Source organism: Pongo pygmaeus, chromosome 7 (genome assembly GCF_028885625.2).
Source record: "Pongo pygmaeus isolate AG05252 chromosome 7, NHGRI_mPonPyg2-v2.0_pri, whole genome shotgun sequence".
NCBI lineage: Eukaryota > Metazoa > Chordata > Mammalia > Primates > Hominidae > Pongo > Pongo pygmaeus.
Genome location: NC_072380.2, coordinates 109,620,338 through 109,645,596, shown reverse-complemented (window position 1 = coordinate 109,645,596; position 25,259 = coordinate 109,620,338). Strand labels below are relative to the sequence as shown.

Genomic DNA, 25,259 nt, shown 5'->3' with positions numbered 1-25,259 from the left:
TGGTAATTTGTGAAGTGGGCCACATTTGTTTCATAAGAAAATCTGTATCAGTTTTCTGGGGCTGCCATAACAAAGTACCACAGACTGAGTAGCTTAAACAACGGAAATTTATTTTCTCAGTTCTGGAGGCTAGAAATTCAAGATCAAGGTATCAGCAGGGTTGGTTTCTTCTGAAGGCCTCACTCAGCTTATAGATAGCTTTCTTCTCTCTCTGTCTTTACATGGTCTCTCTGTGTGTGTGTGTGTCTGTGTGTATATATATCCTAATCTCTTATAAGGATACTAGTCATCTTGAATTGGGGCCCCTCTAATGACCTCTTTTAACTTTAATTACCCTTTGAAGACCCTGTCTCTAAATTCAGCTACATTATGAAGTATTGGGGATTACGACTTCAACATATGAATTTGGTGTGAGGGCAGGAGCAATTTAACCCCTCACAACATCTTAACTTGTATTCTTTTGATACAGATGTGCCTCACATGTTATGGTAGTTAATTGTATTGAGGCATATCATGTGCCAGGCACTATTGCAGGCGTTATACAAGGATTAATATATTAAGTCCTTATAACAAGTGATAATTATCTCTTAATGAGGGGATGGGTTGAGGAAATGGGGGAAAAAGAGGTTGAGTAAATTGTTCAGGCTCATGCTGGTAATGAGCATTCAGGCAGTCTGGTTCAAGAATGCACCAGCTCACATATAGCTCTTGACTTGAGTAAGAATAATCTTCAGTTTATCAACAGTATCTTTATGTAGAATCTCCTAATTTTGCATGTTAAACAAAATTTAAACCCCTGGAGTTTTTCTGATATGTGGAATGCAGAAGGGATGAAGAGCAGCATCTCCAGGCCTGATGTTCCTCTCAGGATTCACTCAGAGTCTGCTTGGATTGTGAATTGGGAGGGGCTCTCTGCCCAGTTCAGTTCCGTTTATGCACTTGCTTCGCTGTGAGTGCAGAGTCTCTGTTGTCGAGGCCCTCTTTCAAATACCTCTCTTCAGTTCCTTGGACAACCCGTTCAATCTGGGATTTACTACTTCTCCATCAGCTCATTCATTCATTGCCTCTTATATGAACCCGTCCTTGGTGTAGACATTGGAGATATAGCTATGGACAAATACAACTTTGAATTTTTCTTCCCCCACCTGCACCCCACCCCGCCACCCACCCGCCATAGGTTTCAGTCTCTTCTTAGCTTTCACCTGGGATTGACAGTCAGTCTTTTTTTCCATTTTCCTGCATGGGGCTGGTGAATGCTTTAGGTCTATGTGGGTTGAAGAGGGGGCTAAAGGAAGCCTCCCTCACCTTTGGCCTTTAGGTTAGACTTCACAAGGGACTCAGGCCTTCCATAACCTGGAGAGGGAGGGCCTCTTGGGTCATTCTAGTTATCTTAAGAGTCCTTGGCCCCCCTTTTAACTTTGACTTTTATTATAAAAAGCCCACTTCTGATTTTTTCACTGTTACCTCCTGGGCTTTTTGGAAATGTGGTAGGTTTGTGCTAGGCCATAGGTGAGGGAGGAGAGAAAAATAAAATGGTCCTGCCACCCTGAGCTTACCAAAGATCTCTACCAGCTTTGGACTGTCTATTTCTTCTTGCACTTTGGGCTTCTTCGTTCTAGTCTACTATAGTGGTTTGCAACAGAGGGAAGAGGCACACTACCCTAGGGAGGCATGTTAGAACCACCTAGGGAGGGAAATTTGGCAAATTCGCTTGCCCCTCTGAAGATTCAGAAAAGTCCTCAGCCATGGGGAGCCACTGTAACTGATGGGTAGGGTCATATCCCTCAGGTATTGGAACAATAAAAAAGTAGAGTGTAGGCTATCGAGTCCATGATTTCTATCTTTATTTGCCCTTAGTGTCTTCACTCCTGCTTTTGGAATCTTATCCAACTATATTTCACTGTTCAGGGCCACAGCTCACTACTACTCATTCACTTTCACCTGAAACTCTGGCCTTAGAACCTCCTGTCAGGTGTCCAGCTACTGGCCATTCAGGGCTCGAGTCTTGAATTCCTCCTCTCCCTCCATCCTGTCAACCTGGTCCTCAGCTGAGGTTTGACAAATATAAGACAAAGTAGCTATCATCTGTGTGACACTTCATGGTTTACAAAGCACATTCACTTATATTATCTTGATTGTAACAACTATGCCATAAGAAGGCTCAAAGAGGTTAAATGGCCAAAATCACAAAAGTAGAGCCGGGACTCAAACTTGGGTCTTCTGATTCCAAGTTCCATCCATCCATGGGACGGTAAGCATGTGGCCTGGAGCATATGTCTGGCACTATGAATCTAGACACTTCTTTCCACAGAACCTGTATTTAACTTTCTGCACAGCAGATTATCCAGTTGCTGCCAATCAATCTGAGTTGGCATATGAATGTGAAACTTCTTTACCATCCCGAACTACAGCATGCATGTGGTCATAACAACTAGGAGCAGGACCGACTCGACTCATTGGTGCGTGAGGCTTCCTTCAACTGCATTGTTCAAAGGTTAGGATTGGCTCTAGACACAGTATGCTTGCAGATGAGGGCTGAGTGTGGTTTTGGGCCATATATATTAACAACTGCATATAAATTAGTTGGAAAGGGGGAAATTTTGCTTCTATAAGAAGAAGTCTGGTAATGGGAGATTGTCATTTTGTAGGCTTCAGTGGCTCAATGATATTAGGATCTGAGTCTGCCATCTTTTCTTTCTTTCCCTTGGCTTTCCCCTCACAGTTCCCCAGCTCCAAGCATCACAACCTCACGCAACTGCACTCAGAGGCAGGAAGAAAGGAGGAGGAGGGGGCCTTCTTACATGTCTCTGTTTTTATCAGGAAAGAAGATCTTTGTCAGTAGTCCCTGATGGATTTCAGGAGGCCTAAGTCAGGTCCCTTGGGCCAGAAATGAGTCACATTCCACACCCTACCTCAAGGAAATCTTGCATTTTCCAGTATCTCTTATGGGGTTAGGGTTCTGCCATCTAGAAATAAGGAGAGTTCAAGGGGCTAGAGCTGACAGGCGATTTTCAATCACCTGTAGTTTTATGCTTTCTGAGATAATTTTGTGGGCATTGAACACCAGATAACACCTAGAGGCACCGTGCATCTGCCTTTTCCCCCCAGGTCTCCCAGTTACCCCTCGTGACAAGAAAGCTTTACCTTGTGCTCAGTGTTTTGTGTCTCATCTCCTCTATTGCATGGTAAGTGCTTTTCTGGCCAGATGATGCCTTTTTGGTTTTCATATCTCCCACAGCACCTACCTCAGGGTTCACTCAACATTGGATGTGGGTGATCAATAAATGCTAGTTGAGTAAATGCGATACGTCAATGAGCTTTCTAAAATGTCAATTTGATCATGTCAAGCACTGGTTAAAACCTTCAGCCATAGGATCCAGAATCCCAAGGAGCTCATAACAAGCCCTCCATTGTGTGCCCTTTCCTTTTGTTTCTTCCAGACTTCCTTATTATGAAAACTTACAAATATTCAGAAAAGTACAATCCACCTGTATACCTACAACTTAAGTTCAGTGATTGTGAACTTTCAGACATATTTAGTTTGTCTATGTGTGTGTATATATGTTTATTTTGCTGAACCATTTGATTTAGTTGCATGATGCTTCATCCCTAAATACTCAGCGTGCATCTCATTAAAAATAAGGATACTAGCTGCGCGTGGTGGCGGACGCCTGTAATCCCAGCTACTTGGGAGGCTCAGGCAGGAGAATCACTTGAACCCGGGAGGCAGAGGTTGCAGTGAGCTGAGATCATGCCACTGCACTCCAGCCTGGGTGACAGAGTGAGACTCTGTCTCAAAAAAAAAAAAAAAGATACTTTCCCACATAATCACAAGATCATTATAAGACTAGAAATTGGTTTCCAAATACCATCTAGTATCCAGTCCCTATTTAAATGTCTTTAAATGTCTCTATTGTTTCCAAGTTTATCTTACCGTGTTAGTTTTACAATCAGGATTTAACAATATTCAGGCATTCCATTTGACTGTTATATCTCTTTAGTCTTTTTAAAATCAAATAATCCCCCCACTTTTTAAAATTTTCCCACTCGTGACATTGACTTTCTGAAGAAGTTAGGGCAGTTGTCTTGTAGGATGCCCCATACTCTAGATTTGTCCAATTGTTTCTTCTTGGTTTTAACTTTTTCCTCTATCTCCTTTTTTTTTTTAAATAACTAAAGATGCAGTTGAAACACTGAAGATACTACCTAAGTGAAGCTGTGTACTTCATATGTGTCACATCAGAAGGCACACAATGAGAGGTTGTCCCACGGTTGTGCCATTAGTTTAATCTTTTGGTTAAGATGGTGATCACTGTGTCTCTCTTTTGTAAAGATGCATTTTCCCTTTCCAGTTAGCAGGTAATTTCTAGATGGTACTCTGTTACTGGGAGAATATTATGTTCCCCAAAACTTCATCCCAAGGTTTTAGCAGCCATTGATGGTTTTTGCCCAAGTCGGGTATTTCACTGTTGGTTGCAAAATGGTGATTTTATAATCCTGTCATTCTTTTTATGTACTTTAGCTGGTATTCTGGTATAAGGGAGGTCTTTCTCTCATCTTCTGGCAAAGAACTACATTTTCTCCTAAAAGGCAGTGTAAAGACTTAATTCGTTCCCTTTAATCACCAATTTTTAGCATCAGAAGTCAGTATAATAACCTCCAGGGGTCTCAAATAAGGGCATGATTTCTTTACTGTCACTACAAGTGTGTGGATTTTTATTTATTTAATATTTACAGTCAGTTACAGTCAACTGTTCAGTTGAACTGTATTTGGGCCCTAACCCACGTTTACCAAACTCCTCTCATCTTTGTCTCTAACTGTCTCCCCTTGCCACCCTGTACTGTGCTCCAGCCAGTATGAACCATATCTGGTTCTCTGAACACTCATATTTACACAAGCTGTTTGCTCAGCAAGAAAGCCCTTTCACATACAGCTCAGATATACTTGTTCTGTGCTGTTACTTTTAATCTTTCAAGGCTGAATTAATCTTTCCCTTTTCTTTATTTCTGCAATATTTTGTCCACACTTCAATCTACAGTAACTAATGTAATGACTTGTACTTACCTGTTTACCTGCCTGCTCCCACCAGAGATTATGTGATCCTTAGATCACAGAAGAATAAAACAGTATGTGTTAATCATTTTCGTATTCCCACAGCCCAGTGGCTTACACATAGTAGGTGCTCATTAAGCACTGAATGAAAGCAAATGAATGGTCCTTAGAAACTGATGAACGTATCAGTGACAAACTACAGAGAGGTTAGAAGAGCCCAGGAGCAGAGATTGGGAATAACTTCAAGTGAAGGAGAAGCATGAACCTAATAGAAATGGATTAAAAGGGGTGGGAGAGGGAAGCTATTACCTGCACAAAACTTTGGGCAAAAAACAGTGGCACCAAATCACTCTCACATTGGAAATCAAGTAGGGAAATGGAAGAGAGCAGGAAAGCAAATGAAAAATATTGGAAATGTACCATGTACACTGTGCTTTAGTAATGTTCCACAGCACGTGAGTCTGTAATTGAAAACAAGGAAAAGCAAAGCCAGTGTGATTCTGGACAATGACTTTCCCAGGGATCTTTCTCTCTATATGTAGATATGTATATATAATCTGCGATCTCCTAAGAGGTCCCTTGAATTTAAATGACTCCAGACAATTGGGGTAGAACAAAAACAATCTCTAAAAGTGGTTTCGCTGAAAAGCAAACTGGACAGGAGGTTAAACCTGCAGAGTGGAACAGAGTGAGTAAATCTAGGGGAAAATTACTTTGAGCTTCAATACTAAATAGCCTGAATTCCAAGACTATGTGGAAAATATGGTCATCAAAGCCCGGGGCTGCTTTGCCAAATGCTGTGGGACTAGATGATTTATGAGATAATTCAGGGCACTTAGAGGGGGACGAGGGTGCAAGATGAGGCATTCGAACCCAGGCACATTCTGGAGGAGCTTATGATTACAGGGCAGATTGTCCCTAAGGAAGCAAGGTTGTGGGGCCCCACCATATCAGGAGATCTCTTCATCTTGTGCCTTGAGAACTTGTCTTGCTACTAGTGCCACCTCTGGCCTGAGGACAATTTATTATCCTTCTAGCATTTATATGAGGGACACAGTCCCTACAAGCTTACATGCCGTTCTCTCAGCAAGAGGTCTTATCTGACTTTCAGTAAAATGATACTCCCACTCCTGCTGCTCGCTTTGTACTCCTTCTCACAGCTCCCTCTTTTCCTTGATAGGATTTACGATTCATGACTATGATTTTGTCTCTGAGTTTGTTTCTTCCCTTAGACTGTAACCTCTGAAAAATCCTTGCTGCTGGATCCCAAATGCCCACACATAGGAGGTATCTGACAAATATTTTGGACTAGTGCAAATGTTGATCTTATGAGCCAATTAAGATGGCAGGTTGGGTGGGCCATGCCTTGGGGTTGTCCTCTGGCAGGAGGAGATGATCCCTTCCTAATACACAAGGGGACTGGGAGAGTCCATTTTATTGAGTGGGTACCATATGCTAAGGACAGTGCTAAGCACATTATACACATTATCACAACAAATCTATTTTCATACTCATTTTCCAGATGAGATAAAAGAGCCCAAGAGGGTTTAGGTGACTTGCCCAAGGTTACATAAGTTGTAATTCCTGGAACTAGGGGTAGAAGCTCTTAACCATTATTCTGCACTGCCTCTCTGGTGGGGGTTTGCGGTATGAGTTTGTGAGTTAGGCTAACATCATCCTCATGCCTTCAGGAAGGAGGAAGCACAGTGTGTGACTATAGATAGGTTCTCAGCTCTCCAGGGGGTGACGATCACTGTGCCTAATCACCAGGGAGGGAAGTGTGGAAAGGGTATGTGTGTGCATGCATGCACACGTGTGTGGGGGCTGTATCTAGGTGTGTGTCCAGGAAGGCCATGAGAGTGGCCAGCAAGCCAGCTTTAACTGCCTGCTGCTTGTCCTCAGGCCCACACCATCCTGAGGCTGCCAGGGTATGATGCACACTCACTTGGGGATCACTGCCCACTGAGGTAGTTGGGTCCACATTTTAAAGACTCCCAGCTGTGGGCAGCGTGTGGGAAAGAGACCCTCCTGGCCCAAAGCAGCCCAGCAGGTGGGGGCCTTTCTGAATAGAGGCATTAAGCAGATGGTTTCATCAGGCTGAGTCACAGATAGCATCAGGCTCAACAAAAGGCAAGAACAACTCCTAAATGAGGCCACGTAGGCAGGCCTGCTGATTCGAAGCTGTTCTTTGAACTCCAGCCTCCCACATGGACAGCAATCCCTATCATTTGTCTTGTCTTGGAATAAGAAAGATGAAAAATAAAATCAAGGTTTCTTGATATTACCATGGGAGTGTACTTTCCCCTTCACAAAAAATTGACCCTTCTACTCCACACAGGCATTATATGGAAAGTAAAAAAGTAAGGAGTTAACATTGAGCAGCTACTGCATGCCTAAGTGACTTATATACAGTTGTTATTTTATTTTTTTTTACAATAGCAAGCTTATGAAGTCTTCATTGTTACCTACATTCTAAAGTTAATTACACTGAAGCTTTGAAGATTAAGGAACTTGCTCAGGGTTACTCAGCCAGAATTCTGTCTGACTGGAGTCTGTTTAGCTCCCGAACCTCTGTTCTCTCAATTATAACATACCTAGAAGAGGGGAGACACAATTACTCCTGTTTTTAACAAGGGTGATATGAATCAGTTAGAATGCTTTCAGTTGCAAGTAACAGAAACCCTGACTTAGGCCCAGAAATAAGGACAGACACTATTTTTGTAATAAGGAATCTGGAGGTAGGTGATCCTATGCTTAGTTTTAGCTGCTCACTTATCAAGCTTCCAGATTCTTTCCATCCTTCTAGTCCCTCTCTCCAACATCTTTGGATTTGGCAAAGACTTTTTGTCCTCAAACTTGTCTCATGTCCCTGAGATGACTGCTTCTGTTCCAGGCATCATATCCCCAAATACAGTGTTTAAAACAGGAAAGTTAGGAAAGGGAGCAAACAAGGACTTCTCCCCTAGAACCCTATGTCTTTTACTGGGGAGGAAAATATTTCCTGAAGCCTCCCAATGGACTTTGCTTTATATCTTTTTGGCCAGAAATGAGTCTTCACCCTTAGACAAATTGCTGGCAAAGGGGACTGTTATTGCCATGACTGGCTTGGGCTGACCAGGACTATTTCCTGGGGAACTGCAAGGAAGAAGGAACATTGCTGTTAGATAGGCACTCACCACACAATTCTAAGGCCAGGGGCTCATCAGACTCCATGACCACCATTGCTAGAATACCTTGGAGAAGGGAGAATAGTCAACATTTATTCATCGATTCAGACAGCTTGCTTGTTTAGTACCTTCTGTGATCTCAGGCATGAGTTAGGCACCATAGGGTCAAAGGACCTGTAGAATACAGGCTTGCACTTACTATTTCATCTAAATGGGAAGAGTAGATAGATAGACTAGATAGATAGATAGATTAATATATAGATATGTGTATGTATATATATGTATATGTATATACATATATATATACGAACAGTTCAATGAAAACATGAAACAAAAATTTAACAAAAGCCAGCATATGACCAAGAGGTCATAGGGCAATACAGCAGATTTTTCTTGGAAGATTTTGTGAGTTTCTTTGTCCTACTCATGATTCAGTGGAAGCACTTTAAATTCTTTTTGATCAATGGGATTAATTTTATATTTTCTGTTATTTCTTTCCAAATAAAATACATATATTAATATTTCTCAATGACTTGGAGGCTGTTTTTGGCCAAGGAAATTATTTTTAGGTGTTAAATCTATATTGTTGGCTTCCTAGAAAAAGTATTTGGTGCTTCGGCAAGAGATGTGAACCAGCTATGAATTTAAGTATCAGCCCTGGTAGCTTTACCATGTATGGTTGACTTTTTTGATGGATTCCCTGTGGATCTAAGCAGCATGAAAATCAAGTGGTGTCACCTTGCACTCAAATTAAGTATGAACATTTATTTCAACAGTTACATTTGAGGCATCTGAATAATGCAAAATGCTACAGCAGCAGCCAAAACTTTAGTTTGGCCTCTGATTAAAGACAGTCTTCTCAATCTGGTCCCAGTTTCTAGAGTAATCCTGTGAGTGGATTAAACACAAGCACGTACTTTGCTGATAATTGTGTGTTGATTCTATAACCGTTTGGCTAGGAGTAGTTGTCCTCATTTGAAACCAAAAATCCCCCCAAATAGTGATTGCTCTAGACCTCCAGATGGAGAACTTTCCCCATAGCCCAGTAACTTTGCTAAAGATCACCATTTGGAAGGCTGTTCTTTTTGTTATTGGACTTCTGTTATATTATTCTCCCGGAAAAGCTTACCTTATTTATCTCAGCCTCTTCTTGGTTGCGGGCTAGGGGAAAACAGGGAGAGTCATTCCCAACATGGTATGGCCCGTGCATTTCTCAGGCTCTCTTTTCATGGGATTGTTCTAATTGGAGTTGGATGTAAGGGTTTTGATGTCTCACCTCACCTTATTCGGTATTTTTAAATACTCCTCGGCCCTAGTTGAGATGGAACCATGGTGACCCAAGCCAGCTTAAAAAGAGACAGTTCTGCCAAACAGTCATCCATAGGTAGTCCTCATTCCCTGAGTGCTCCAGTAGCTTCTGGGTCAACATACACTTGGTGGAAAATGATGTGGATCTCTTGGCTAAGGAAAAATGGTAAAATGCAGATTGCAGAACATGCTCACCTTGTAGCTGGCTTGAAGTCTGTGTTTGAAAGCCCTGGCCTTCACAACCCAAACTGAAACTCCAGTTGGAACCAAGAAAGCGCAGTGGATATGGACGGTGGTACAAGTAAGCCTGGCTGGAGTCACTGGCTTTGGGTACCTGATGGCGACACCACATGTTCCAGAATGGTTGTCTGTTAAATGTTTACTAGTGTTGGGTCTGGAGCATAGAGTGAAGGGAAGGAATATAATGGGAGGTTGTAGAGTATGATATGACAGCTAAGACTTGGAATCAGGCCGGGCGCGGTGGTTCACACCTGTAATCCCAGCACTTTGGGAAACCGAGGTGGGTGAATCATGAGGTCAGAAGTTTGAGACCAGCTTGGCTAACACGGTGAAACCCTTTCTGTACTAAAAATACAAAAATTTAGCTGGGTGTAGTGGCAGGTGCCTGTAATCCCAGCTACTTGGGAGGCTGAGTCAGGAGAATTGCTTGAACCCAGGAGGTGGAGGTTACAGTGAGCCGAGATTGCGCCACTGCACTCCAGCCCAGGCGACAGAGTGAGACTCCGTCTCAAAAAAAAAAAAAAAAGTTTGGACTGTGTTCATATCAAAACTCTGAGAGCTACTAGCTAGCGTGTGGAACCTGGAAGGTTACTTAGATTCTCTGGTTTTTTTTAATCTGTAAAACAGGAATAAAAGTTTGGAGTTAGATGGAAGTTATAAAAAAAAAAAAAAAAAAAAACAAGGCTCAAATTATGTATAGAATTGAAAAGTCCAGGGGCAGTCTGGGTTTCAGATACGACTTGATCCAGGGGCAGACCCTTTCCTCCCTGTGGCAAGATGGCGTCTCGATGCTCTAGGCCTGCAAATCTTACCCTTTCAGTAACCCTAATAAAGCATGAAAGTATTGCTTCCTTGCCAGTACCAGAGAAAAAAAAAAAAAAAAGTCCTGAGATTGATTCTTGGCTTATTAAGTCATTATAAACACTTGAGTCAATTGCTAAGAACTGGGTCACTGCCCAGCCCTGGAGCCAGGAAAGGGGTCAGCCCCACCCGAGCTACAAGAACGGACAATAGGGAAGGGATGATTTTTTTCCAAATGAAAATAAATCATGGTGCTAGTACCAGAGGAAGCGGGGGATGGATGCTGGGCAGGCCAAAATAATAGATGCCCACTGAAGAAGCGCTCCATTCCCAGGTCATCCTTGTTAATAAGGAAGTGGGAGGGACAGGAACCAAAAACACTTATTTATGAGGATCCGGGCCAGGGTCAGGCATCGAGCATCAGCAACTCCCTACCCTGCCTTTCTACACAGTAGCACAGTCTTTATATGATAGAAATTTGGTTGCAGCTTCAATGTGACATACACATGCTTTCAACTCTCAAGGCATCAAACCTTGTTTAATTACTATTATTCTTTTCTTAAGGTTTTGGTATTTTCCCTCTGTATTTCTGATGTGCCTCTTGGCTACAGATAATCCAGATAGTGGTTGCTGTCTGTGGGCATGTGAGGCTGGGAAGTCCAAAAAGTGAGGCTAATGGCCACTACTGACAGATGAAAGGGCTTCCTCAGGGGCAGAGGCACAGGGTCCGGTGATACAGGCTGGCACCTCAAGAATCAGGGATGAGATTTTCCTGGGAGCCACAGGGTTCATACTTGAGGGAGGCTTGGGAGTTTTTCACTCTCTGCATAATGGGTCTGTTCCTCTGGGGATAACCCACCGCAGGATATGCCTCGTGAATGTGGGTGGCAGAGGGACACACAGGTGCAGGGGTGTCTCCCAGCCCTGGATGGTGCCACATGAGGGATGGATGTAAGACTGGCCATATAGGTGAAGTGTCCGAGGCTCAGAGAGATGGCAGGGTTCACCTCTGGACAGAGCAGGACAGAACTAGAATGAATGTATAACACCGGGGGGGAAGATTGTTAGTGAGAAATGCTCCACACAAACACATTCCAAGAACATGAGTGAGAGAAAGAGATGGACTATGCTTGGTGGTGGTGGTTTGGTGCACTTCCCTCTGGGTTGAGCTGGGCTGTGGTGACAGAGGAGATGGGTACAAGGGAATTAAGAGAATTTTAGATGCATTGCTCAAAATTTAGGGGCTTGGGTGTCCAGACTTTGATGTGGGATAAGAGAAAAGGAGAGCCCTCACGGTGGGACATAAATGGGTTAATCAGGTTGGGAGAAGTGGGTGTACAGATAATTCCACCCACAAGTCCAAGTGGGGAGCCTGGGTCCAAGCAGAAAAGACAGTTTCCTCCTTTAGCAATCAAAGGAGTCCAGAGGGGGTGCCCAGCCTTGGGCCAGAGGGAGAAAGGAAGAGGGAATAGCTTTGCTCTGAGGATGAGGTTTAGGGCAGAAGGAAACAGAGACCACCCAGAAAAGGGAGACTTTTCCTGTGCCAAGGCAGAGACCCAGGGGACTGTGCACAGTTATCTCGGCCCTTTGAGCGCCTCCGTTTCCTCGTCTGTGGTCAAGCCTAGCTCTGTATTCCAGCCAGCTGTGGGAGGATGGCGAAGTGATGCTCAAAGAGAATGTGGGGCCAGCAGGGGCAGCCCAGGACTCTGGACTGAGGCCTTCAACAGGGAAGTCTCCTCCCCCTCGCCCTCCCCCTCCTCCTCCTCCTCCGCCTCCTGCTGGGAGTTAGCTGGAGAACCAACAGGCAGCATTACAGAAACCTCCTATAGGCCCCTTCAGCTGGTTGAGGGGGCTCAGCCGGCCCCATGGCTAGGGCATTTGTGTCCTGTTTCCTGCCGTGCAGGAGGGGCACTGTGAGGTCCTCCCGCCTCTCACCCCAACCACATACACACCTGTAAACAATGGAGCATTTCAGTCTCCAGCCCTACCTAGAGGAGTGATTTGTTCTCTGATTTCCACAATACAGAAAAGAAAAAGAAAAAGAAAAAAAATCCAAAACGAAAAGTAAAACCATTTTAAACAATTAGGAGTTTTGTTCGGTTATTTGGCGAAGGCTGTGTGCTGGGGTAGTGGGTAGTGAGGGAGTTCTTTATCCCTGGAGAATCTAAATGAAGAAAAAGTCAGTTTGAAACTGGCTCCCAAGATGACGCAGGGGTCTGAACCCAGAATAAACTCCAAAAGCTGTATTTTCAGCACAGAAAAGAGAGGCTTCCTAATGGAAGCTTTGGCAGCCCTTGTGCTGTGGCCCCGGCCCCGGGCAGTGCTGCGCTGCTGTTTATTTGAGAGGAAGTGGTGGAGAGTGGTCCCTCTTGTGGCGTGTGGTTTTGGCAGTGCCTGGGCTCTCTGTCTTCTGTTTGGGAGTCTGGCCCACCATGGAGCCCTTGCTCTTGGTTCCATTGTTAAAGGATTCCTGCTGCAGTGCATCCAGGTTGCCCACCATGAGCTCCCTTTGCCTGTGGAAGAAGGTGCCACCCTTTCCACCTGCCTCTTTTCCTGGGGAATTTTCTGCCTGCTTGCATGGGAGGCATGTGGCTGTAGGTGGGGAGGGCAAGGGGCTGAGTAGAAGTGGAGGTGAAGGGTGAAGCCACAGGAGGTGCCGTGGCACTTGTCTTCTTGGCCCTCCTGCTTCGGTACCCTAGTGATGGTCTCTTGCGGGCTGGTGGCTCCACCTTTTGGTCTGTGCTGGGACCTGGCAGGAAAACCATGCTTGGCTGTGTGAGAATGGCAGAGTATGGTGGGCCTGGGGCAGAGTGGTGGTGGTGGCAGAGGAACGAAAAGGATGGTGTTGGGGTAGCCATAGGAACGCCAGCTTTGTAACAAGACAGATACAGGTTTGAATCTTGGCCCCAGCACTGATCGCTGATGACTTTGGGTAGATAGCTTGACCTTTCTGAGGGCCAGTTTCTTGATCTTTAATATGGCCATAATCATACCTACCCCAGATAAAGGCTCAGGACCTCTTATGTCACACAAAATATCATGTGATTTTGAAAGCAATGCCTCAGACTCAGACCTACAGGCCATAGTTTAGGGAAACCCAAATCCTTCTCCAGAAATATTATGCTCATGTGGAGTCCTCTGTCCCAGCTACCAGTTGGTGCTGTAGCCTGTTTTGCCTCCATCTGCCCACACTCAAAACTCAGCTCCTGCCCCAGTTTCCGCAAAACCCACTCATAGCAAGCACTTTGCAAGCTTAGTATACCTTACGGACAATCTGGGGATACTGAACAAGCAGCTTATTATTTCATTCACAGTTCTTTTTTTCCTTCACTTAGCCTAATGTCTTCAATGTTCATCCATGTTGTAGCATATATTGCTACTTCATTTCTTTTTGCACTCAAATATGTGTATGCAATGTTCATAGAAGCACTATACACTATAGCCAAAAGGTGAAAACAATCTAAATGTCCATTAACTGATGAACAGATAAGCAAAATGTGTTGTACCCATATAATTAAATATTATTGAGTGATAAATTGCTGTTATTTTAAGCCATCAGGTTTTGGGCTGGTTTGTTAACTGTAGTAATAGATAACAGAGAATTTTTAAGGTGGTGGGGTAATAACAAGAGCTATCACATCTTATACTGCATGCAATGTACTATGTGAAGCACTTTGTGTGAATTCTGCTTTAATCCTCACAAGAACCCTGTGGTTTAGGTACTAATATTGACCCCAGTTCACAAATGGGAAAACTGAGAAATTAAATATTTGCCAAAATTTAACCCAAACAGTTCAATTCCAGAGCTCATGCCTTATTCACTCATTGTACTACAATACAGCCATAAATGAAAGGCCTACTTTGGAAGATCTAACTAAGGACATGAGTGTGTAGCTTTGCTGTGAAAGAGACACCATTCTCAGCTTTTTTATATGGTTCATAATGAATGTCACTGGTAGAAATGATCAACAGAATTTAAAGCCTTTAGTGGTTAAAATCTAATCTGTGCAGTCTGACTTGGGAATATTGAACTTTGTAGAACAATGTCTATATAGTAAGTTTTCAAGGGCAAAAGTTACAACCATAATATTTGATATAAATAAACCAATTGAGTAATGGGTCAAAGCTTTATATAAAATTGATACAGGAAAAAATTAATCCCAATCAAATAACTTCTGTGAAATAAAATATGAATGAAAATGGGAAAAATTAAAGAGGATTTAACTAAGTTATTTTAAGAAGGTTGATCAAGAGTCAAATGGACTTAATGGAGTTTTCTCCAGAAAATCCTTTCAGTACAAAAATGTATTCATGATGACATAATTTTGGTTTTAATGGTATTATTCTTAGGAGGCAAAATATCCTTAGGAGAGAACATCTTTCTGAGTCAAACATCTTTTATCTTGCATAAAGATTCTTTGGAGGGTGTGAAGTGTTATCAGAAGGTGAGTATGGGGTCACTCTGGGATGCCAAGACAGATTTGTAAGATTCCAGACTCTTTGGAGAATAAAGTGCATTGGTATTTAGAGTCAGACCACGAGATGTTGGGCTTGACTTATGATGCAAGATGAGGAGGTGAAGGCTGCCCTGAGGGGGTCAGGAATTCACCCCAATGTAGGGGAGAGTCAGGTTCTGGTGTCCCTTTTGAGACACATGTTCTATGGCAGGGGATAAAATGGCACATGGAGAAGCCACAAGAGTAATCTTGTGGCCTAATGGTTAGGAAACTTGATAGAAACTCCATAAGAGGGAGCCTTACTCCTTAAGAGAATAAAGAGCTCACTGGGGGTGTGGTCATCTCAGGTAACCACAGAACCCAGTGCAACAGAAATAGGAAACCAGGAGCAATATCTAGCTAGTTGCAAGGATATGGGAGCAGGAAGTTTTTGGGATCCATTACAAAGGGAATTTGGGATTGGCTGAGGTAGTGCTGGGAGTAGAGGGAGAAGAACAGAGTTGTTTATTCGTAGGTCAACATATCCGATGCCTATAAACTTTTCAGGTATTGTAAAAATATTTATTAACTATTAATACATAAAGAAAATTTCAAAGCCAAAATTAATAAATGAATAATTAGGTGTTTTCAAAATGTAACATTAGGACATTCATGTAATAATGGATTATGTATAGGTCTCATATAGTTATAGGTAAATATGAAATGTTTGGATCATAAAAATAAAATAATTCATTCTTAACAAACTCAAATGTATGAAAATTGAACATCCTTTCAAAAAATTTATAGCAAAACAGTGTAGAATAATATATAATATAGATAAGTATGTATAGAACTCTGTAACTCTCTCCATCTGCCTGTGTGTCTCTAAATGAAGGCTGTGGGCATATTTAAATATGGTTGACATGATATAGGAGTGGTTTAGGGCCTACAGAGGTGTCTGTGTGACACAAAGTAGATGTGGGGCATGTGACATGAATGTGAGGTAAGGGGTAGTTAGCCTGTTAACAAAATTGGGTGGAGTCCAGAGCCAGCAACCTTATTAATTAGTCCCAGAGCTTTATTTTTCTTGAGGCTTGTGTGGCCTAGGAAACAAGACTGTATAAGATATAAGAATTAGAGCAGAAAAAATGCTAAGGAGTACACAGAGATAAAAGAGATATAGGCTTTAAAATTAAGAATGCAGATTGTGGCTCCATGATATGCTAGGTGCCAAATTAGGTTAAAAATAAAATCCCCAAACTACACCCTGGGACATTTGTGTGAATGGATGTTGTTAGGGGCCCCATTGTCCCTAGGGTCCCACCACTCAAGGACAGGGACTGGTCACTGAGCCCTCTGTTTCCCAGACAAAATACAGCACCTGGTTCACAATAGGCACTCGGTATGCAAATTCAATGCAATTGGAACATCACATACAATTGGAACATCCATGGTGGCCAGGCCACATCCCTTGTAATCATAGAAACACGGAAAACAGGGCAGAATCATAGGGATGGTCCATCCAACATTCCATTCAGTGGGATCCAACTCAAGATAGAATAAGTGTGGTAAGAGAGACGTGGGAGAAAGGTGTAGAAATACACTGTGACTTGAAGCCGGAATTCTTTGATGCTCAAGTCAAGAGCCTTCTTGGCAAGAGTTCGAATCAAGTTTTCACTCTGCGAGGAAATGTCTTCCCAGCTTTCTGCCAGCACTTTTTCTGAAGGTGAGCTCAGGACTTCATATCCGTCCCTTTGGCTCCCACAATGCCAGTAACCATGACAGGTGGCACCTGGCCATGGCAACAGTCTAATTTTCTAGAAAAGCCAATCTGGAAAGCTTACCATGCTTAAAGGAGCACTGACAGATAAGCAGCCTTCAGGATGCCACTTCCTAAAATCCATCTCTAACGAGGCGTAGCTAACAAAATGTGTATGGTGATTATTTATTCCGCCAGAGTCCCAGGGTGATGGAATCAGTTGCATGTGAAATTTGCTTTGACAAACCATCCCTGGCTATGTAAGTCCTCTGCTGTGCTCCAGACTGGGAGATTCTGCTATCGACTGAAGCTTCTCATCAACTCTTCCTGCAAGTGGCTAGAAATAGATTGAAGTCCTCGTCAGGCTTTCAGTCATGCACTGTTTCCTGGGACTGCAGTTAGAAAAACAAGTCACTGAATAGTGGGACACTTAAAGGGCTACAAGATACAGGGCAAAATGCCATTGCTTCCCAGGTGAGAAGGCAGGCGCAGCTCCTATGAGAAATGTGTGGGGAGGCATGGATGTCAAAGTGCCAGTGGTAGTGATTCCCAGGGTCTCAGAGAACACTGTCAGATCAGGGCTTTGCCTCTCAGCATGTGTCCCAGTTTCTTCAGTTTCAAAATGTAAGAAATCATACCTGCCCTGGAAATTCCGACACCCCAGACCACTCATAGTTTATTATTGTTATTATCTGTTGATGTTTATAAAGCAACACGCTGGGACTTTATGGGTTCGATTTTGTAGCATGGAGATACATCAACATGTTTCCAGGACCGAGGGCCAGGGGCAAGTGGGTAATTTACTTTGATTCAAGATAGTAAAGTCCTTAAAGGAGATCATAAATATCATGTGATCTGTCTGTTAGGATTAGGTCCAGCTGCTAGAAACAGAAACCAGAAATAACAGGCTTAAGTAATAGTAATATAAAGGTTTGTTTTCTCTCATATAAATAAGTCTTAGATAAATTCAGAGCTCATCCATAGGTCTCTAGCTTCCACGGCCCATGATGGCTTTTGGTGCACCAGCCATCACGTCTGTCTTCTAAGCAGGAGAAAGATGGGGAAGAACAAAAAGAATGCCTCCTGATGGAATCCATTTTATTTAAAGGAGCCCCACCAGATGACTTTACTTTCTTTTATTGGCCATCCTTAATTGCAAGGGAAGCTGATGTATGTATTATTTAAGCTGGGCACATTGCTGTGCAGAATATGCTGGGCAGGCATCAGGCAGGCTCTGCCATATCATCTTTTAGGGGCAGCCTCTGAAGTTTATGCAGAAGGAATATTGCTTTAGAACCTAGACGTAACTGCAGTTGAATCCTGGCTCTATTGCTTTTTAGCTGTGTTTGGGCAATTTATTTTGATTTTCTGGATGAGTTTCTTTAGCTATAAAAATAATAATTCCATCTTATGGGGCTATAAGGATTAGATAAGACAGCTCTTGTAAAGTGCTCAGCACAGTGCCTGACATTTGAACAGTAAGTGTTCAATAAATGTTAGTGCCCCTTCTTTCCTGTGCATTAAAGTGTGCGATCTACCCACATGGAGGCTTTGACTGCTAGCTCCTTGGCTGTGGCCCATAGTACAGATTCCCTGATGCAGAGGGCCTAGAAGGATGACAATCATATTATTAATAATTCCAGCAGCAATAAGAGCTGGCATGGCACACATGCCATGCCTCCTCTGCACTAGGCACTGTGCTGAGTGGTTTACCATTATGTCATTTAACCAGCGCTGTAGCAGACACCATTCCTGCTCTGCCCAGATCCTTGGGTCTTTTTTACCATAATAATGCTCCTAATGGTTCACACCTGTGATTCTGTCTGAGCACTTCTTGGGCCTCTTTGCCCACCGTGCAGACAGCCAGCCAGAGTATCTGGGTCAACCTAGCCCTCAGCCAATAAATGACCAGTGCAGGAGTTTGGAAGCCAAGCTCGCTTGCATGAGTCAGGACAAAACTCTGAAGAATAACATTCTCCAGAGTGCCCTGTGTCCTCAGGCTGGGAAGCTGTATCGTGTGCTTGGTTTCACCTGGTCCCTGCCCACTTCCCCAACTCCCTTAGCGGGAGCATGTCCTAAATAAACCCCATGCATTTGAATCCTCATCTCAGGATCTTCTTCTGAGGAATCTGACCTAGGACACACCCCAAGCTCCATGAGGTAGACCTATAGGGAACCCTTTTCCATTTTACAAAAGAGAAAACAAGCTTAGACAGTTTGGGTAACTTACCTGAGGTTGCACAACAAGTAAGGTGGCAGAATTATGATTTGAACCCAGGTCTGCCTAGCAGCACCCTGCAATCTTATCTTATCTTCCAGCCACCCATTTTCTCAGAATGGTGGCCCAGGACCTGGAGGGACAGAGTACAAAGGACTTTCGCATGTTGAATTCCTCAAGCAACCTGCTGGTAAGGTGGCCTTGTTGTTTCTAAGGGCACTGACAACAGCATCTGTGTTCTCTGTGAAGGTTCTATCAAGGGCGTTCTGAAACTTCAACTCTTTTGATTAAGGTTTGGTCCCCCTCAGTTTTGGGGAGGGAGAAATGGAGCCATTGGAGAGGACGGGGATGTGCGTTGTGCCTGGCAAGTCGGAGTGGCCTAGTCCAGCCTGTGGTCGGTGAGGTACAGAGGCCCTGCAGTCCAGTCCCAACCACGCTCCTCTCCCAGAACACACTGCACCGGCCTGGCATGCCAACGTCAGACCTGCCTAGAAAATTGGGCTCATTTCTCACTGTATGGTTTCCAAGCCATGTTGGCTTTCTCTCTGAAAGAGCAGCTCTTGGACCTTCCCATTTCCAAAAGGCGTGGGAGTTCATTCCTTTCCCTCTCTTGGGCTTGAGGAGACTGTCAACATCATTTCCATTGAAGGGTACTGGGAAATAATAAAATCAGCAATAATAATTAAATAACTATAAAAGTTCCTCATTGTCTGAGACTGCTTCATATCAGAAGAAATAAAAGTCACTTGAAAGTGACTCCACCTAAAACATTGACCAAAAAGATTGTGGTAAATAGCAAAAACAACAACAACAAAACCCAAAAGCAAAAAATAAACAAAAAAGCGCAACAATGTTTTGTTTATGATTTTGCCTAGAAAATAAAACTAAAAACTATAAAATAAGCTTATTTTATGTTGAACAAAATTTAAGTTGTAATATCAACTATCAGCTAATTCTTAAAGAATGAATACAATAAACTTTATATGTGAAAATTTTCCAACAAAATTATGATTGTCTATACCAAGTTCTTCGCATTTAACTTTTGTAGCACAATCCCTGAAAGAATAATTTTTATAAAATTCAAGTATTTTTGAATTTTTATCATTTTCTGCAAGAGCTTCTTTTAAGTCTTTGACATTAAAATCATTTTTTTTTTGAAGCATCACTAACCTTACTTTTTTTCTTTCATTATTTGGGAATTGGCTACCTCTGCCCATACTTCTTGGTCAGTGGCTTAGCTGCCTGAATTAATGCGGCCTCCAGCGTCACTTTCACTGACCTCATGAAATCCCTCATTTATTACCAGATTTGCAATTTCATTTTGCCATATATTTGCACAGCATTTGCAAATAAGGTCAGATATTGTGGGTATCAGACCATCAGGAAGGGACAGACCTGTGCTTCTGGCAAGAAGGAGTGCTTGTGTTAATTGTAAGGAGGTTTGGAGTAGGGACCAATCTGTGAGTATTTTTGCGATATGAAACCTTTCGCCATCTTGTGCCATACGATATTTCAGGCCCTTGCATAATGAATGCTCCAGTGACAGGGCCTTCCTTTTATATTTGTACAGTGTTTCTAAGTTTACAAAGCACTTTGACATTTCATTTGATTCTTACCGCTGCCTATTGAGGAACCACCATTTTCCAAATGACTTTTCTGAGAGCCAGAAAGATAAGTGACTTGCCCAAGGTTCCAGAGCTGCTTGAGATGCAGAGCCAGGGTTGGAACTCAGGTGTGTTGGTTGTCGGTCCTGCCTCTTTCTCTGACTCATCACAGGTTACCCAAGAGGAGCCCTGAAATATGCTTAAGATGTGCCCCAGACCTTTAAAAGAAAGAATTAGATATTTCTAAAAGATACGTCAAAGTCTTCATGGTGGAAAAAAATCAGTACATCTTAGCATTCCTTGAATTTTAAGATTTGCTACTATATTTTAAATTACTTATTGTGGGCAGGTTTTTTTTTTATGCAAACTTTCTCTAAAAGTCTCCACCTGTTCACCCGGACACTCAGAAGAGCAACTGCAGACCCTGAGTGGAGGCCTGGGATGGGCAGGCACCTGGATTATATCTTGGTCCCTTCCTCTTAGCCAGGAGGGCTATATAAGGCAGAGTCTGGCACTTGGCACTCTTCAGATCTAGCTCCATATCCAGGTTAAAAAGCCCCCTTAACAAAGCTCGTTTCTTTTTTCTTTCTTTCTTTTTTTTTGAGACGAAGTCTTGCTCTGTTGCCCAGGCTGGAGTGCAGTGGCGCAATCTCGGCTCACCGCAAGCTCCGCCTCCCAGGTTCACGCCGTTCTCCTGCCTCAGCCTCCCGAGTAGCTAGGACTACAGGCATGCGCCACCACGCCCGGCTAATTTTTTTTGTATTTTTAATAGAGACGAGGTTTCACCATGTTAGCCAGGGTGGTCTGGAGCTCCTGACCTCGTGATCCGCAGCTCCTGACCTCGTGATCCGCCCGCCTCGGCCTCCCAAAGTGCTGGGATTATAGGTGTGAGCCACCGCGCCCGGCCCAAAGCTCGTTTCTTAACTTTACCAGAATCAAAGTTAGCTGCTCTGCTTGTAGAAGAGTCTGCCCTGGGTAGAAAACTCCCTCTCTGGTCCAGAAGTGCTATTTGGCTTACTTCGGCAAGATCATTTCAATTAGGGTCAACAATCCTCTTAATTATGCACTCTTCCTTAAGCAACAAGGTATTGCTTCATTCGTCAGAATTTTATCTCCTAGTTATACTGATGAGAGTCCCTTTGGCCTACTCCACTGAAATTATCAACAAGAATAAATCTGAGCGTTCACTATTACTGCAGTGCCATCCATTCGTTAGGGCTTGTTTTATTAGTCTCCTGCAGTTTGGAGCTGCCAGGAAGTGGGCAGTCAGCTGCCAGTGAGACTGAAATGTTACTACCAGCTAGGCAGGCTCAGTGGCTGGGCCTGCTCTGAGGCAGGCCGGGGATGGAGGAGGCAGGCCTTTGGGAGGGCTCTGGGAGAGGCCAGGGAGGAAATCTGTTGCTCTTCATCCAATCACTTCTAGCAGGTGAAGCATTATCTCCCCCATTTCTTTCCAAGGATGTAACCAGCGAGGCCAAGGACTCCTAAGAATCGCCTGGTTTATTCCTGTTCCCCTAACACGCTGGCTCCCACGTGCTGGCCTTGGACCCTGGGAGGGCTGAAGGGTTACTGCAGTAGGTCTAGGAAGCCACGAGCACATCCAGCACCTCAATTTTTCAAATGTTTCCAGATGCTTCTGGGATGAATAAAATAAAAATCCAAGAGCTATTGATTCACTCTCATTGTATCAATAGCCTTGTGGGAGGCTTCTCTTCGCTTTCAAAGACTTCTTTTCTGTGAGAACTAAGCTCCTCCCCCCAATAGAAACTGGCTCCTGGTTCCTGGCCCATGTTTGTGCCACATGAGCCCCTTCTCCCCAGTCTCAGTGAATTGGATCCAAGGCAGACGCCTTGCCTAATCTCAGCCAACTACAGCCTCCCTTTTAGAAACTTGAAATTGGAATTCAAAGATAGCTTTTGGGTGCAGGTGAGTGGCCCTGTGATAATATGTAACTGGGAACTGCGGGATGGCACCACCTCCTGCTCACCCCAGTTTCAGCATGGGAAGTGGGGATGCAGGGGGAAAAGAGTGTTGCAAGCACATGAAGTAGAAACTGAGGCAACGCACAGTCAGACCCTAACTGCTCTCCAGCTCTGGCTTTTTACCTCCCAGAATTGCCTCTGAGTATCCTAGAAGTCTTTCCAATGCATTAAAAATTGACCATGGTAGCTTATGCTGGTTTCCATAATTTCAACAAAAGAAAACTTTGACAAAAGTCACTTCTTGATATTATATATTTTCTCAATAATGGATATGTAAATAAAATGGTTATTGTGGGAGATTTTGATTATACATGATAAGGGTGTCAATGCTTAATAAGAATGTTTTAGAAGGTTGAGAGTCCCTGCTTTACCTAAAAATCCTCCAGAAAAGGAAATGCATCAGTTACAGAAGATAATTCATGCAAAGCACTCAGCTCAGCATCCTTCACAGATTAAGTACTCAATAAGGATTACCAGTCATTTTCTTCACCACTTACAGACTCAGACCAATACTCACAATGACCAAGTCTGAAAAGACCTTCCTAAAGTCTTTTTTAGACTGAACTGTCATGATTTGAGCGTGCCCCTCCTCATCCCAAAGATCTTTGCAGCCACAGTGTACCTGCCTGCTTTTAGGAGTAGAAAGAGCATGGACTGGAGTTGGTTGTGTATAGGACGTTGTCTCATAAGCATCACCTGGAGAATGTTTCCAATTAAAAATTCCCAGGCCCTATCCAAGACCCATCGAATAGAAGCTCCAAGGGAGGAACCTAAGAAGCTATGGCTTTAACAAATGCTCCAAGTGATTCTCATCATCAGAGAAGGGTGGGAAACACTGATATATGAGGATTATAAAACCCATCTCTTAAGTGGATAAGCCACAGGTCTGGGGAGATGTCTTATATGCAAAACAAATCATACCATGCTTTTTAACCTTAGGTGCATTTCTGTTTGCACAATTACCGAGTATTCAATTGTCCATCTTACCCATCCCCTTTGCAACAGTACCAAGATTTCAATTCCATTTTTGTCTTCTTTCCCACTAAGCCCAAGTGCTGCTGGAAAGCTGACCCCCTATCACCAGGTCCAGGGTGAGCCCTGATTAAATCAAACCAATCGGGTATATTACATTTCCTGGGTCAAGTGTGGGTACATAACCCAAGCAAGTCTCATCAGGGGAGTTTTAGCACCTGTTGCTTAGAAGGTGTCTTAGTCCATTTGTGTTGTGATAACAGAGTATTTGAGGCTAGGTAATTTATACAGAAAAAAAGATTTATTTGGCTTATGATTCTGATGGCTGGAAAATTAAAGATTGGGCATGGGCATATGATGAGGGCCTCAGGCAGCTTCTACTCATGGCGGAAGGTAAAGGGGACCTGGCTTGTGCAGAGATCTCATAATGAGAGAGGAAATGAGAGAGAATATGGGGAGGTGCTGGGTCCTTTTTAAACAACCAGCTCTTGAGGGAACTAATGGAGTAAGAATACACTTGCCCTTGAGGGAGGGCATTAATCTATTCATGAGGGATCTGCTCCCGTGATTGCAACACCTCCTATTAGCCCCCACCTCTAGCATTGTGGATCAAATTTCAACATGAGGCTTGGAGGGGACAAACATCCAAACTATCGCAGAAGGGATGGTGTGGTATAAGCCTGTGAGGTGTGGAACTGCTGCAGCTATTTTGCCACTATGAGGGAAATAGCTTCAGGATGACTCTGACACTATGGTAAGCAGAGCAGATAATAGGAAATAAGCCAGGCCCTTATTGACATTATTAAGATGCCAAGGCTCAGCTTACTTCTGTACTTTTAACTTATGGGTATCAAAGAGTTTCTTTTATGGTTTTAGTTACTGTGAGTTGGGTATTTATTTGCAACAAGGAGTGCTAATAGGTATACTTTACACATCTTAAAAAACCAATAAGTTTATTGCATGTTTTGATGCAAATTGATGAAGGCATTAAATCCTTGGCTGATCCCCAAACAAGAGGGAATGGATTTGAATTTCAGCAAGAAGGATTTGGGTTAGAAAGAAGGAAAACTTTTCTTCCTATAAAGTTTGTGAGGTATTTAAAAGGCTCATCCAGGAAAGTTTTAAGAAATTCCTATTCTAGAGATTTTTAAAATGAGTAAATTTTCTAGGATAATTTCAGTCTTGTCCTAAAGAGCAGGGGAGGGATAGAATAATTGTCCTCATGTAGGATCTCGTCTACTCCACAATTTTATAAAATTGTCCAAACTTTATTCTGGACCTGATTCCTGATTTCAGTTATGAAATTCATCATCCTTGCTCTGCTAGAGTTTCTCAAATGACACTTCACAAACATTCTCATGGGCAGACCCACCCAGATGCCTTCTCCTGAGCTGCTGAGGAATGAAAGAGTTTGTTCTCTTCCTTGTCCTTGACTAACTAGATGTGTCACTTGGCTAGCCAGGAATATTTTTACTGCAAACTATGCTGTTTCCACTGACCACAATTCCAAAGCCATTAAGACAAAAACAGAAAAAAGACCATATTCTGGTTTGTTTGATTTTCTGATGTGGACTTGATGAGGCAGATATTATTCCAGGGCATTAAATCTTTCCCACTAAAATGTCCCACAGCACCTAGAGCCTGCTCCTTTATTCAGTGAACACAGCAAGTGTGCAGTGGGGATTATGTGTCAAGAAAATGATTTTTTTTTTCTATACA

The 25,259-nt window shown here is 43.1% G+C and overlaps 1 protein-coding gene across 1 annotated transcript in view; it reads left to right on the top strand.

Annotated features, from left to right (window-relative positions):
* The window catches only part of TSPYL5 (TSPY like 5), an 86,034-nt gene that overhangs the window by 5,403 nt on the left and 55,372 nt on the right, over positions 1 to 25,259 (top strand). The gene's annotated exons all lie outside the window — the stretch shown is intronic.